This window comes from Strongylocentrotus purpuratus, unplaced genomic scaffold (genome assembly GCF_000002235.5).
Source record: "Strongylocentrotus purpuratus isolate Spur 01 unplaced genomic scaffold, Spur_5.0 spur5_scaffold_20, whole genome shotgun sequence".
Taxonomy (NCBI): Eukaryota; Metazoa; Echinodermata; class Echinoidea; order Camarodonta; family Strongylocentrotidae; genus Strongylocentrotus; species Strongylocentrotus purpuratus.
In genome coordinates this window covers 16,398,746-16,414,232 of record NW_022145606.1, presented here as the reverse complement: position 1 = coordinate 16,414,232, position 15,487 = coordinate 16,398,746, and positions in this window count along the sequence as shown.

Sequence of the window (15,487 nt, the reverse complement as noted above, 5' to 3'; positions counted from 1 at the left end):
CCTCCAAGCAATTTTACACAACAATGGAGAAATAGGTTGCTTTAAGATAGGCACTTTGTTTGGCCCTCACTCCATCCATAAAAAGCAAAGTAAACACTAACAGAATCGTACGAGACTCTTTGCAATAAAATCTTTTTATTTCCCAACAATGTCTTTACAATCTTAATCTTTTGAATCTTACAAAAACTGCCTAAGCCATTAAATACAAGTTGTTCACCCCGTGGTTGGGTACTCTGCATACGCTGATAATTACATAATGGATTTTATTCAAAAAAATGGCTGAGGTGATGGAAATATATTACATTCTTTTTAAACCTTGCACTCAACAAATCCAATCCGTTCCTTTGAATTTCAAAGAGAGAGGACTTAGAGCCATAGAAATTAAATTACACATTATACAGGACATGATTAATCACTTCAACTTTCCTTGCCCTAGTATGGCAATCATTGTAAAAATGCTTAACACCTTCTTTTACTTCCCACAAAGTGACGAAAATTAAATAATTTTACGCTTAGGTGGCTTAATTCCTCTTTTAAGAGAAAACTCGTAATAAGAGCGGCCTCTTGCTCGAACTCGTACTCGCACTCAGCATCCATGGTGGTATACAGTATAGTACTACGGTACACATGCAATTGCAATCGCACGCAGCCTAGCCAGCATGCATGCATGCATGCAGCAAGCGGAGACAGTATACCACTCATAAAAACGATACCTTCAGAATGGAACGATAGCTGCAAAACGGAACACTATCTGCCAGCCACTCTGCGTGGTGGGTTACAATATCTGCCGGCAGATTTTGTGACGGAAACAATATCTGCCGGCGGATTTTGTTCCGCGAACACGATCCGCCAGTCAGGCGCGGATCCAGGATTTCTTAGGGGGGGGGGGGGGGGGGGGGGCCCACTTTTTTTTTTTTTGGTCCGAAAAAAAATCGTAACGACTCAGCCAGCCGCTAAATAAGCGGGGGGGGGGGGGGGGGGGGGAATGAGGACACTTTTTTTTTTGGTCTCGAAATTTGAAAATTTGACATTTTGTTCCGTTGGGGGGGGGGGGGGGGTGAGGTCACCTTTTTTAGGTCAGCAATTGGCTTTTTTTTTTTTTTTTTTTAAATCACAGAAAGGGGGGGGGGGGAGGGTTGCTCCAAAATACACACATAAAAAACCGAAGGGGGTAGGGTCAACCCCCTAACCCCCTCCCCCCCTTCCGTACGTGCCTACTCGTCTGAAAATAGTTTTTCCCCTCCCGCGCAAAGCGCGGAAGCTTTTACGTTTCATTAAATTATTAGAAAAAGAAGACGATTCGTTGTACAGTTTTTTACTCTTAATCCTCGTCTTAATTCATCCTCGTCTTAATTCATCCCCCTCTCCCGCGCAAAGCTCGGAAGCTTGTACGTTTCATTAAATCATTAGAGAAAGAAGACGATTCGTTGTACCGTTCTCGAAAATAATCCTCGTCTGAATACAGCTTTTACGTTTCATTTAATCATTAGCGAAATAAGACGATTCGTTGTACCGTTATGACTTTTAATCCTTGTCTAAATTCAGTTTCCGCCCTCCCACGCGAAGCGCGGAATCTTTTACGTTTCATTAAATCATTAAAGAAAGAAGACGATTCGTTGTACCGTTCTCGACTCTTAATCCTTGTCTAAATTCAGTTTTCCCCTCGCTTCGACGTTTCATTAAATTTTTAGAGAATGAAGACTATTCGTTGTTCCGCTCTCGAAAATAATTTAGTTTCCCCCACCCGCGCGAAGCGCGGAAGCTTTTACTTTTCATTAAATCATTAGAGAAAGAGGAAGATTCGTCGTACCGTTCTCGACTCTTAATTCTTGTCTAAATCAATTCCCCCCCCCCCTTCCGCGGAAGCTTCGACGTTTAGTTAAATTATTATAGAAAGAAGACGATTCGTTGTACCGTTCCCGAAAATTATCCTTGTCTGAATTAAATTCCCCCTGCCCTCCCCCGCGCGTAGCGCGGAAGCTTTGACGTTTCATTAATTCATTAGAGAAAGAAGACGGTTCGTTGTACCGTTCTCGACTCTTAATCCTTGTCTGAATTTCAAATATGTTCTTTGTCTATTCCCTTTTCTTCCTACGTCCTCTTCCTTTACAATTCTCTCTTTTTTGGCCTGTGTTTATTGGGGGACCACCCCACCGCCCCTGGCTACGCGCCTGCTGTCAAATGAACATATGTTGATACCTTGTCCGCCCCGGAAGCTCAGGGGTTTAAGGTTTTAATTTACGGTCAGATTAGCATTCAGGGGTCCGCCTTAGCGCCCTAGACGGGGTCCAGGGGGCAGAGCCCCGGAAGTTCAGGAGTTTAGGCATTTAATTACGGTCAGATGAGCATTATTTTGATACCTAATTGTTACAATGGCAGGTCACTAATTTGCTTGGGGTTCAGGGGGCGGAGCCCCGAAATCTCAAGGGTTTTAGGCACTTAATTACGGTCAGATGAGTATCGAGGGGCCCGCCTAAGGGCTCTTGGTTAGGTCCAGGGAGCAGATCCCCCAGAAGCTCAGGGGTTTCAGGCGTTTAATTACGGTCAGATGAGCATTTTTGATACCTTATTATTTGTGACACTAGCAGGACACTATTTGGCGTGGGGTCCAGGGGGCAGAGCCCTTAGAAATCAGGGGTTTTAGGCATAAATTACCGTCATATGAGCATCTAAGGGCCCGCCTTAGGGCCCTAGGTGGAATCCAGGGGGCAGAGCCCTTAGGATTTTAGGCATTAATTTTAATCATGGTCAGATGAGCATATTTTGATACCCCATTATAATGTGACACTGGCACTTAACATTTTTTTCTTTCTCGCTCTCTTTCTTTCTATTTCTCTTTAATATACTTTTTCAAAGAAAGTGTGGGGGAGGGGCTCGAGGATCCCGATCCCCGCCGTTCCGCGGGCCCTGATAAATATGTAGGCATCTCAAGAAGCATTTTCTTGCCTGGCTGTAAATTTAGGAATTTGTCATTTTCCAACAAACGCATGAAGTGAGGAAAATTATCTCATTTCAGCATTATTTGTCACCCACCGTTATGGAATTATAAATAAACCACGTTTGAATTCTGTTTCTCCAACCCCCCTCCCCTATCAGTATGACAGTGCCCCCCCCCCCCCGATCTACACCTTGTTGGCGGGAAAATTGCAACTGATATCCCCTTCTTTTCTTTTCTTCTTCCTATTTTGTCCTTCCCTTTATCTCCTCTTTATCTTTTTTCTTTCCCTTTCCTTCCTTCTCTTTTTTTTTATTGGTGGGGGGGGGGGGGAGAAGGAGGGAGGCAAGTCCCCCCCCCCCCGATCTCCTTCTTCCCTCTTTTCTTTTCTTCTTCCTCTTCTTTTTTTCTCTTTCTCTCCTCTTTCCCTTCTTTTCCTTCTCTCTCTCTCCTTTTTTTTTTTTTTTTTTTTTTTTGCGGGGGGGGGGGGGGGGCCAAGGCACGCTCGGCCCCCCCCCTGGATCCGCGCCTGCCGCCAGTCACACTAAACGCCGTCACACCGGCATAATTCCTTTCTTGAGATAAATTGTTATAACATGTCCCTGATGATGTACACATTATACCTTATATTCATTATAGCTAGGGAACGAAAATAGAGAACGAGCGGCTGATAATGTCGAAATGAGAAGAATATTACTGTACACAAAATATAGAAAGTACGGTACAAGTTTTGATTTTGAATGTAAATCTCTGTTGCATCTAAACAAAATTATACGTTCATTATATGTTATTGACAGTAGCAATATACATGGGACATTATATTTTAACACAGAAAGTTTTTTTTAAAGAAGAAGGTGGACAATATTTTAAAAGAAAGAATAAGGCTTTCGCTTTTCTTTATCTAAAAGAAAAATAGCATAAATACCCTAACAAAAACTGAAGAAATCTTGAAGAGAGAGACGAGAACAAATATGAAGAGGACACAACAAATATAATTTAAAAAAGGTAGGATTCTAGAGCGGAAGATGATAGGGGAACGTAATAGTTTGTAAGTATTGGCAAATATTGACAATTATACTTTGTAAGTATACTGACAAAGTATATACAAACAGGAATGACACAGAAATATTTGAAAGTATTTAAGACCTACCGGTATATAGAATATACGAAAAGAGTTATGTCTATTCACACCGGATCTGCGTAGAGTTGCGTAGTGTTGCGTACCGACTACGCCGAAGTTAAGCTGCGTACTCATGAATAAATTGATGCTTCGGCGTAGTTCCTGCGTAGGTTATGCGTAGGCTTGCGTACGATCGGCGTATAGTTACGTACCCTGTGCGTAGGCACCGCGTACCTTCGGCGTAGGCAATTGGCGTAGGGTTACGTACGGTTGCGTAGGCCTGGCGTAGGGTTGCTTACGGTTGCGTAGGCCTGGCGTAGGGTTGCTTACGGTTGCGTACGGTTGCTTACTTTGGGAGAAAATGCCATGTAAAAATGCAATAGACGCTCGTAGGAGCTGCGAGTATAGCCATTGGCGCTTTATAAACATATATAATAAAAAAATATGTTAAAAAACAGTTCAATTTATTGTATAAATGAACTGTGCAGTGTACAAAGAATTGTACATGTTATTACATGTGAAGATAACTTGATCTTAGGATAATAATAACATTCTGACAAACTGTGACATCCAAGGGGCAGTGGGTCTCTTTTGCATGCGTGAAATAGGGATGAACCGCCAATTTGCGTAAAATAGTGAGTGCAGAAAATAACATTTATAAACCTGCCATAAGTTTTAATAGCAAAAAGTGGCATTCGGTACACGTTTTTGACCGTTAAATTTTCAGTTTTTTAGTAGGTATTAGCAACTGCTGAGGTTATTTTGCAGTAATGTTAATTTGTTCAAGATTTAATTTTCCAAAAAATGCAGACATTTTTGTTGATGTACTACATTATTGTACTATGTATCATTCAAAAGGGTAATATATGAACTTTCTTTTGATGAACATTGCAAGGTCACGTGATGTGATTTGATACCTCAAAACGCCAACAAAAGAGAGCACTTATTTTGATTTGTGAATAAATGTGGACAGCAGTCTGATATTTGTTGACCATATCTCTTTTTTTCACTTATTTGTAAAATATCATTCCATAACAGTTTCCTGAAAGTTTGAAGACGATATCCATTGTCCTTGGTCCGTAGCGTATTTGTGTGTGACAATGTAATGATATAAATGTTAGTCATTTATTAAAATTAAAGAAATACTTCTGACATACACACTCACTCAGTCTCACTAACAGAGTGAGAAAAAATTATTTCTTTGCTCATTTCAATTAAACAAATTATATTACAAACATACAAACAGGACCACAAACGTACACACAAGCAAACAAACCGACACAAATACATACAGATTTCCACAAAACATAATAAAATTTTCGCATGAGGCATCAGTTTATGAATCTTATCTCTGTTTATTATATCAACAGCCTGAGATGTCAATTATCAAAAATTGAATAAACCATAACAAAACAAAACATGTCAGTCTGAAATACCTTGTAGTAGTACAAACAGAATAACAAGCAAGAATGATCAATGATCAATATCTGCCAAGTTTACATCCAGGTCCCAAAAAAAATCTTTATACCATACGTTTTTAATGCTTCGTCGGACTGGCGTAGGGTAGCGTATTGTTGCGTAGGCTTGGCGTACATTTGCGTAGGCTTGGCGTACAGTAGCGTAGGCTTGGCGTACAGTTGCGTAGGCATGGCGTACAGTTGCGTAGTAAAGTCTACGCCGAAGGTACGCGAAAAAAATTAAACATGTTTAATTTTTTGCGTTCATCTCGCGTACCCATTCGCGTCCCTCCGCGTACAGTTGCGTAGGGTTGCGTACGATCGGCGTAGGGTTGCGTACGATCGGCGTAGTCGCTACGCAACTCTACGCAACTCTACGCAACTCTACGCAAGGCCCGGTGTGAAAGCCCCTTTAGGCCCACCGGTACAGCTATGTTACCTAAGAGGAACAATGAACGTGGCCAAGGGTAAATTTCGTTGTCATGGTTATAAACTCCAACAATAGAAGGATGGAAGTAAGGTATTAGGGTGCGCGTGCTGTCATAAGCTTCTTCAGGGCGAGCGCGGATTACGCTGCTCCGAATGAAGTAGCAGCAGTATCAGTATTCTGTCTATGGAAAGGTCTCAGCGAAAGTCAATATCTGTGGGACAGACATCGCGGAGCTGTCATACGCAGCTCTACGAATTTCATGTGAGAGAAAAACTGGACATGGTTATGACGAAAAAAACGATTACAATGAAAAACACTAAAGTACAAAAAACAGGAGCAATGGATAATGATAGTATATATTTTGCTGGATTGGAGAAATCAAGTATATTGAATATTAATCTTGTATCGTGTGCAAAATTAACGCAAATTTTTAAACGAATGTCAATGATTTGTTACCTTCCTTCCATTATCCCCCACCAAAAAAAAGGAAAAGCCGGAGACACTCAAGCATACTTGGGGGAGGGAGGAAGAAAAAGAATGTATAATGATTGCAATTTTCAAATTTTAATGAGATTTATTGAATGGTAGAGCAAAATCAACCCAAATTTCTAAACGATTCTAAACGAATGTATTAATGATTTATTGCTTTCCTTTCATTATTCATCACCCTCCCCTCTGAATAATAATAATATGATGATGATGATTATAATAATGATTACAATTAGCCAGACAAACATTAGCGGGGTAATTTTCTGTGGGGTAATTGTCCTTGGGAGGGGGGGGGGGGATTTCCATAGGGGTTAACTGTCCCTGTGGTATTTGGCTGGGGATGATTGTCTATGAGGTAATTTTCCTAGAACTGAAATATTATTCTCTCTATATGGCATGCGAAGGTATTAAAAAACAAAATTAATCGTATTGTATCTATAGGAAACGAACTTGTTCCTGTGATACATAGTTTTATTGCTACAAAGTCTGTTCTTTCTCACTTTTTCCATCGCAAGCAGATCCGTGTTTATTTGACTCTGCTGGCCCGGAGGTGACATGTTCAAATGTAGTGGCTACCTCAACCTTCCCAAATTCCTTTCCTGTACTGATAAGCGGTGTCGATTACACCTACTCTGATGACAACCCTTTCACACAGGGTATTGCTGTCTATTTCGACTTCGATTGTGGTCCAGATGGAGACCTGCTCCCTCCTGGAATCACCTCTGTTTTTTTGACCGCACAGGATGCTTGTTTTCAAGAGACGCGTTGCTACTTCGGTGTACAGAACACACGTAAGTATGAACATTTTATACTATTTCCCGGCCGCTTTTATTTGTATTAAATTAGATAAAGCAGTTATACGTTGTATCTAATTCAACATAGACTGAGTGATTTCAAGTTGGGTGTTTAGGGCTTATTTAACTGTGTAATGGGTTGTCATTATCTGTTTTTTGAAGATTACCCCTGGTTCTGGTTAAAACCCCGTGAACCCGATGCAACTTTTAAAAATAACAATTTTTGCCTGAATGTTCAATTCCGAATGTATTCTCTCAAAATTCGTTCATTAATGCACGTTACTAATTCACTTTTCCCAAATAGACTATAGAGTTATAAAAACCGTTGGGAAAACTGTTATTGAAATTTTGATTTCCAATCATAAATATCTTGATAATCAGACAGGCGATCGGCTGGTTAAAAAAAAAAACACCACCACTTTGCTATTCCTAGGAAATGCCCCTAAAAGGTGGTTATTTCTTATTTATTTCCTTTAGCTATCCATGAAACATTAGCCATTCTGTGCTAGCTACTTGAATATTTTAGTGATTGGTTATTTTCTCCACCACTATTACCGGTCTTTTCCATAGATACAGGATGAGTTTGTGGACGTGCGTGGTTGCGCGTGTGTGTTAAGTTCCCTATCCGAAAAACATGACGCATTTTCCAACCTGGGTATCATTTGAGTCAGTTTGTTGGCAAAGGCAGGGGGGCTGATAATTCTCGCTAGACCAACTTGCATCTTCCTAATCACATGAATCAATTGGTTAACTTTTAAATGAAAATGTACTGAACATTATATTCCCTCTCATTTCTCTTTGAAAAGTGTGCTCAAAATTATGCATATAAACGTGGTCCTAAGGGGACTCCATCCCTGGAAAGCATGGACGCGCGACACCCTATCAATTCCCACCTTTTCCGTTATTTCCCTAAACATGACAGATATTTATATAATACCTTGCTACATTTCATCGACAGAAGATGGAGCTGACTAATTTGTTTATAGACATTTACGTATGTTTTCACAGTACTTAACGTAAACATGTTTTGTTTTTTAATTTGGCGCCCGGATATAAACTGAATTTAGTTTAATAAACCAATTTCTTGACAGCATAATTACAACTGGACAAACGAGACTGCGTTTCCAACATACCTCCGCCTGTATTCATTAACGATCATGCCTCGAAAATTATTCTTGAATAATCAGGAAGAGAACCAAAAGCCTATAATCACATTTCAAATTTTCAATTGATCCCTACGACCCTGTTATTTGACGTGATAATCACAAAATCTGATTTATGTGTAATCATATGATGCATGATACTAGTTACACATTTTAAAGTCACAGCTAAAATAATTTGAAATAGTACCATGTACATTTAAAGGTACTATGTCCCTTGTGCAGCCAACCTCAAATTCTGTAGAACTTTGCAGGAATTATGAATATGTCATGTATGTCCTATCTGTGAAATTTAAACGTTAGAAGTGTCCTAATATTCAAATTATGTAAGGAAACCCGTTTCCTTGATAGACTTCACTGTCAGACACTATTGAGTGACTGACTGGCTTTTTTTCTTCTTTGGTAATAACATAGTACATAAAAAGAGTTATAAAGGGTACATGAGCATTTGTCTACATCAATAACCCACTTCTTATGATGGCCAAGATTAAAGTGATTGAATCTTTGCGCAGCATAAAACGTATGACCATTCGGTACAATAATTGTCTGAAAATCAAGACTATTACTTTTGGGCTCTATAGCCCTAAAGTCGATTTGACAACTAATAGTCGTTATTTTCCCACTTGAAGACATTTTCAAGCCCCACCTTTTTTAGGGAAGTTCTAAATTAGTATTATCTTTCAAATGCAGTTGGAATTTAACTTTTTCATTTTTTGGCCTGCAAATGGGACATAGTACCTTTAATTGTGATTACCAGGCCCCCCCCCGTCCCCAATATATTGCCTTGCTTCGACCTTCGACCTTCCTAACCACAAATCTAATCAATTTGTCTCGCTATGGTATAATGCATACGAACACTAAATTTGAAGTTCATATAGTTCAGATGTCCTTTTATAGATCGGGATTGGGTATTTCTTTGTTTCAGATTCTAAACAAAATCATGGAATAAGCTCATGCGGCAATCATAATTATACAACTTTAGGTAAGTCAGGAATCCCATGACTTTTACCAGCTGATCGCTTGTCTGATTATTAAGATATTTATGATTGGAAATCAAAGTTTCAATAACAGTTTTCCCAACGGTTTTTAAAGCTCTACATTGTATCGGGGAAAATGGGTATGGTAAAACCAGTCACTCATAGATTTTTTTCTTCTGTTCCTAAAGATTTATAATTACCGTTGCAGCATGAGCAAAATCCAGAATTTTGTTTAAGAATCTGAGACAAAGTTACCGAATCCCTTTAAAGGAATAACAGATTTGAGAAGTTGGACTCAAAGTTGCCTAATATAAGTACATGTTAGTAACGAAGCAAATTCTGTTATTTTTACAGTCACTGAGTTGCCAGTGAACTGCCCGGACTTGAATCGTACAATAAGCACTGATCCAGACCAAGCGACGTATACTTTTATCCCAGATTTCGGAGCAGATGACGTCACCAAATCTGTAGATGGTTACAGATATCACGGAGGTGGTGTCTCGGTAATTCTTACTCTAGGAGGATCCCCAGTTGGGAGCAGTGTGTCCATAGGAACCCATGACGTGATTGCACTCATCTATGATGACGAGTTGAGTAAGACATGCACGGGCATCTATATCGTCAAAGGTAACGGGTGCATGGACAGCAACTTAAATTGTATTCATTTTATATCAATTATATTATAAAAGACTGAAGATATATTGATCTTATAAACTGTGTTTCATGTTTATATATAAGAAATTTAACTGTGGCTACGTTTCATTGATAGTATTATTATGTACTACCACAAAAAAGGACAATGCCAACAATCTGGCGAAAGAATCATCACATGATTACAAACAAGTTTTGTTCTAGCTCTTTGTCTTTCTTTAGATTCACTGCTTTGGAAGAATTCATGCCCTTTTAATAATTAATAACCTATTTGGCGAGGATGCGTGGTCTACAGAAGACAATTTCGTCCAGTCTTCTTAATCTACGACGCTTTAATCTAATGTAATGCACATACTGTTGAAGAGAAGGCACCGGTAATACGATTCCGTTAGAGTCTCGGAAGTCAATGGATTTGGTAAGACAGCTGAACAAACATTACAGTTTAAACACGTTTACTGACAATTTTATATTGAAAAACTTGCCTTTCTGCTTCTTCATGTTCAAAAATAAGCTTTTGTATGGTTTCAATTAACTATGCATTTATATATATATATTTTTTTTTTATAGACATAGATCCTCCTATCTTGACATGTTCCAATGTAACTCTCGACTTGGATCTCGATTCACCAAACACCTTTTCTGGATTGACGAATGGAACAACCTATACTTACACAGATGCAAGTGCTGACCCGAATGGGATTACCTATAACGTCTCAGAAGATGACCTGTTTCCTCCAGGATACACACCAGTAACACTGTTGGCAGTCGATACATATAACAACTCAGATTCCTGCCTATTCTACGTACAGAACACACGTAGGTCTGATGAGACATTGTTTAATGAAGATTATGATTCGTCCAGTGATATAGCAATTATTAGCGATGTTACAATCAATTACTGGAAGAACTTGCAACTGCTACGGGAAATGGTGCAAATTGCCACTGGGTTCTTCGGGATGTGTGATTCACCTTGACGAAGCATGTTGCACTGCAAATCTTGATATATTCCAATTTCTGATAAAGGTTCTTGTAACAAATTTTAGCAAGGGAATTCCTTACCTTACGAGCAAATGTTTTGTAATCAAGGAAATTCAAAACTTATTTTGTGTTACATCAATTAATACTTTAATACTGAGTTACCAAAGGTCTTTTATTATCAATGTAACTTTTTGCAGTTACCGAGTTGCCTGTGGACTGCCCGAACTTGAATCGCACAATAAGCACTGATCCAGACCAAGCGACGTATACTTTTACCCCAGATTTCGGAGCAGATAACGTCACCAAGTCGTTAGATGGTTACAGATATCACGGAGGTGATGTCTCGGTTAATCTTACTTTGGGAGGATTCGCGGTTGGGAGCAGTGTGTCCATAGGAACCCATGCCATGATAGTACTCATCTATGATGACGAATTGAGTAAGACATGCACGGGCATCTATTCTGTCAAAGGTAATGGATGCATTTAAGGACAGAAATTCTGTTCTATTATTTTATTATTAAAGACTGAAGATATATTAATCTTATAAACACTTTTTAATGTTCATGAGAAATTTAAATGTTGTGTCATTTTGTTGACAGTATCAATAGTATGAAGCAACACATAAAAGAATTGTCACATAATTTTAAAAAAAGTTTTTTTCTTCCCCACAGCTAAACAAACATTTCAATGTACACATGATAACTACCAATTTTTAATTTAAAACCCTGTGTCCTTTCTGTTTCAACATGTTCAAAAATTAGCTTTTCTATGCTTTCAACTAACAATGCATTGATTTTGTTTTTCTTCGTAGATACAGATTCTCCTAACGTGACATGTTTGAATATAACTCTCAATCGCGATTCACCAAACACCTTTTCTGGATTGACGAATGGTACAACCTATACTTACAAAGATGCAAGTGCTGACCCGAATGGGGTAACTTATAACGTCTCAGAAGATGACCTGTTTCCTCCAGGATACACACCAGTAACACTGTTGGCAGTCGATGTATTTAACAACTCAGATTCCTGCCTATTCTACGTACAGAACACACGTAGGTCTGATAATACAGTGTTTCGTGAAGATTATGATTCGTCCAGTGATATGGCAATTTTTAGCGATGTTACAATCAATTACTGGAAGAACTTGCAACTGCTACGGGAAATGTTGCAAATTGCCACTCGATTCTTCGGGAGGTGTAATTCACCCTGATGAGGCATGTTGCACTGCAAATCTTGATATTTTCCCATTTCTGATAAAGATACTTGAATTAAACTTTAGCAAGGGAATTCCTTACTTTAGGAGCAAATATATGATAATTACGAAATTCTAAACTTATTTTTTTGTAACATCAACTTATACTTACTAAGTTAACAACCGTCTTATATTATCATTGTAATTTTTGGCAGTTACCGAGTTGCCTGTGGACTGCCCGGACTTGAATCGTACAATAAGCACTGATCCAGACCAAGCGACGTATACTTTTACCCTATATTTCGGAGCAGATAATGTCACCAAATCTGTAGACGGTTACAGATATCACGGAGGTGGTGTCTCGGTAAATCTTACTCTAGGAGGATCCCCAGTTGGGAGCAGTGTGTCCATAGGAACCCATGACGTGATTGCACTCATCTATGATGACGAGTTGAGTAAGACATGCACGGGCATCTATATTGTCAAAGGTAATGGGTACCTAGACAGCAACTTGCATTTTTTTTAAATTAGTTTTGTATCAATTATATTATTCAAGAGTGAAGATATATTGATCTTATAAACACCTTTTCATGTTTATGAGAAATTAAACTGTGGTTACGGTTCGTTGACAGTATCATTATGTACCAATACAACAATGGATAAAGCCATATATCTGGCAAAAGAATCGTCAAATGATTTTAAAAAAAGTTTTTTTTTCCTCCTTGTCTTCCTTCTGATTCACTGCCTTGGAAGAATTAATCCCCTTTAAATAATTTATGATAACCTATTTATGCGTGGACAGCTATAGAAACATCACAATTTGCACACGTTTACTGACAATTTTAAATGGAAAACCCTGCGTCCTTTCTGTTTCAAAGTGTTAAAAAAAAAGCTTTTCCATGGTTTAAATTAACTATGCATTAATATATATTTTGTTATAGACAAAGATCCTCCTATCCTGACATGTTCCGATGTAACTCTCCATCTCGATACACCAAACACCTTTTCTGGATTGACGAATGGTACAACCTATACTTACAAAGATGCGAGTTCTGACCCGAATGGGGTAACTTATAACGTCTCAGAAGATGACATGTTTCCTCCAGGATACACACCAGTAACACTGTTGGCAGTCGATGCATTTAACAACTCAGATACCTGCATATTCTACGTACAGAACACACGTAGGTCTGATGAGACATTGTTTCAGGAAGAATATTGTTCGTACAGTGATTTTGCAATTATTAGCGATGTTACAATCAATTACTGGAAGAACTTGCAACTGCTACGGGAAATGGTGCAAATTGCCACTGGGTTCTTCGGGAGGTGTAATTCACCCTTATGAGGCATGTCGCAATGCAAATCTTGATATTTCCCATTTCTGATAGAGATACTTGTAACAAAATTTAGCAAGGAAATTCTTTACTTTACGAGGATAATTTAAGAAATTCAAAACTTATTTTGGGTTACATCAATTTATACTTACTGAGTTACCAAACGTTTTTTCTTATCATTGTAATTGTTTGCAGTTACCGAGTTACCCGTGGACTGCCCGAACTTGAATCGCACAATAAGCACTGATCCAGAACAAGCGACGTATACTTTTAGCCCAGATTTCGGAGCAGATGACGTCATCAAATCTGTAGATGGTTACAGATATCACGGAGATGGTGTCTCGGTAAATATTACTCTAGGAGGTTCCCCGGTTGGCAGCCGTGTGTCCATAGGGACACACGACGTGATCGCACTCATCTATGATGACGACTTGAATAAGACATGCAAAGGAACATACCATGTTCAAGGTAATACATTTAACATTTTATTTAATTTTTAATTCATCACAAAATGATAGTGCAATATGCGATTAAAGGTAGGCGTTACTACTGCAGCTAGAAGGGATTAGACCACACAGCGAGCCATCGAGGTCACTGTGACATGCTATCTCATTAACTCAGCTCTCATTTAACATAAGAAAAAGAGGATCATGGGGGACCAACAGGCACCGATTTGGGAAGTTTTCTATATAGAGGGAGCAAGTAGCTACAAGTAGGACAGTGTGCCTTTAAGAGGAAATGAATAGGCATTTAAGAACATGACTTTAATTTTAATTCATTAATATTGGGTAATTAGTGGTAACAAGAGTTTGGACAAAAATATGTTGATATGTTATTGTTATAGGAAATATAAAGCTGCTCTGTCTAATGTATTTTTGTCTTTTGTTGTCCCATACGTTACTACCTATTGTGGTATATTACAAACAATGTATATTTACATCATAATGTTTATTGGTATGTGCTCGGATGTTTTTAGCGCTGTTAACTTCATACAGTCAAAGGGTATAAATTAATAATAACAAATACTACTACTACTATTACTACTACTACTACTAATAATGATAATGATAGTAATACTGCTGTTACCACTAATAATAATAATACTTATTGTTATTACACTGTCGCTCATATAGTTGGAATATTTTTGTTTTACCCAAATTTATGGAATTCATATTTTAAAAATAATTTAAAAATAATAGATCTAGATAATAGTATACATTCTCAGATTGTATTGAATAATAATTTGACAATGTGTGTTTTACGTGAATGCTAATGCATGTGTATGCTACTATGCTTATCAACTAGGGGACCTACGCCCTTAAGTCATCAATGACAGTACTGAGGATTAATGCCCCACAAAAGGGCACTAATATAGCACATCGACACGGTTTTGATCCTTGGGCCTCACAGTTACGAGGCCATTGCTTTGTCACTGAACCATGACTGTACGCAGCGGGGGCTGGGGTAGGGGGCAGTTTCCATAAATAAAATAAAAAAACAGAAAATGCAATAAACTTCACTTGTATTAATTTATTGCCTTTCACCCCGGTTCCCAACATAAAAAAATCCTTTGTGTGCCCATGCCTTGAGCAATGATGCATAGCCGTCCAGAGGATTTTTTTTATGTTGGGGACCAGGGTAAAATGCAATAAATTATTGAAAATCTATCGCGGGCATGGCTAAAATCACGACTACATTTTTGACCAATCAGATAGCTATGTTCTAAAGAGAGGTATATAACGTCTTGTATTAACCGGTAGTGTAACATCCGGGAACTTTGCAATCAAACAGTGCAAATTGTTTCTTTTCTCTTGCGAACATATTCCATTTCCATAGGTTTACACGTAAAATAAGCAGATGGGTGGCTCTTTTTGTGTGTGGTGCAGCAGGCAGCAGTAATGCAGCGCGTAGTCGAAATAGCTTACTCAACTATACGGCGTGTGTGTATGTACGTAACAATGGAAATCG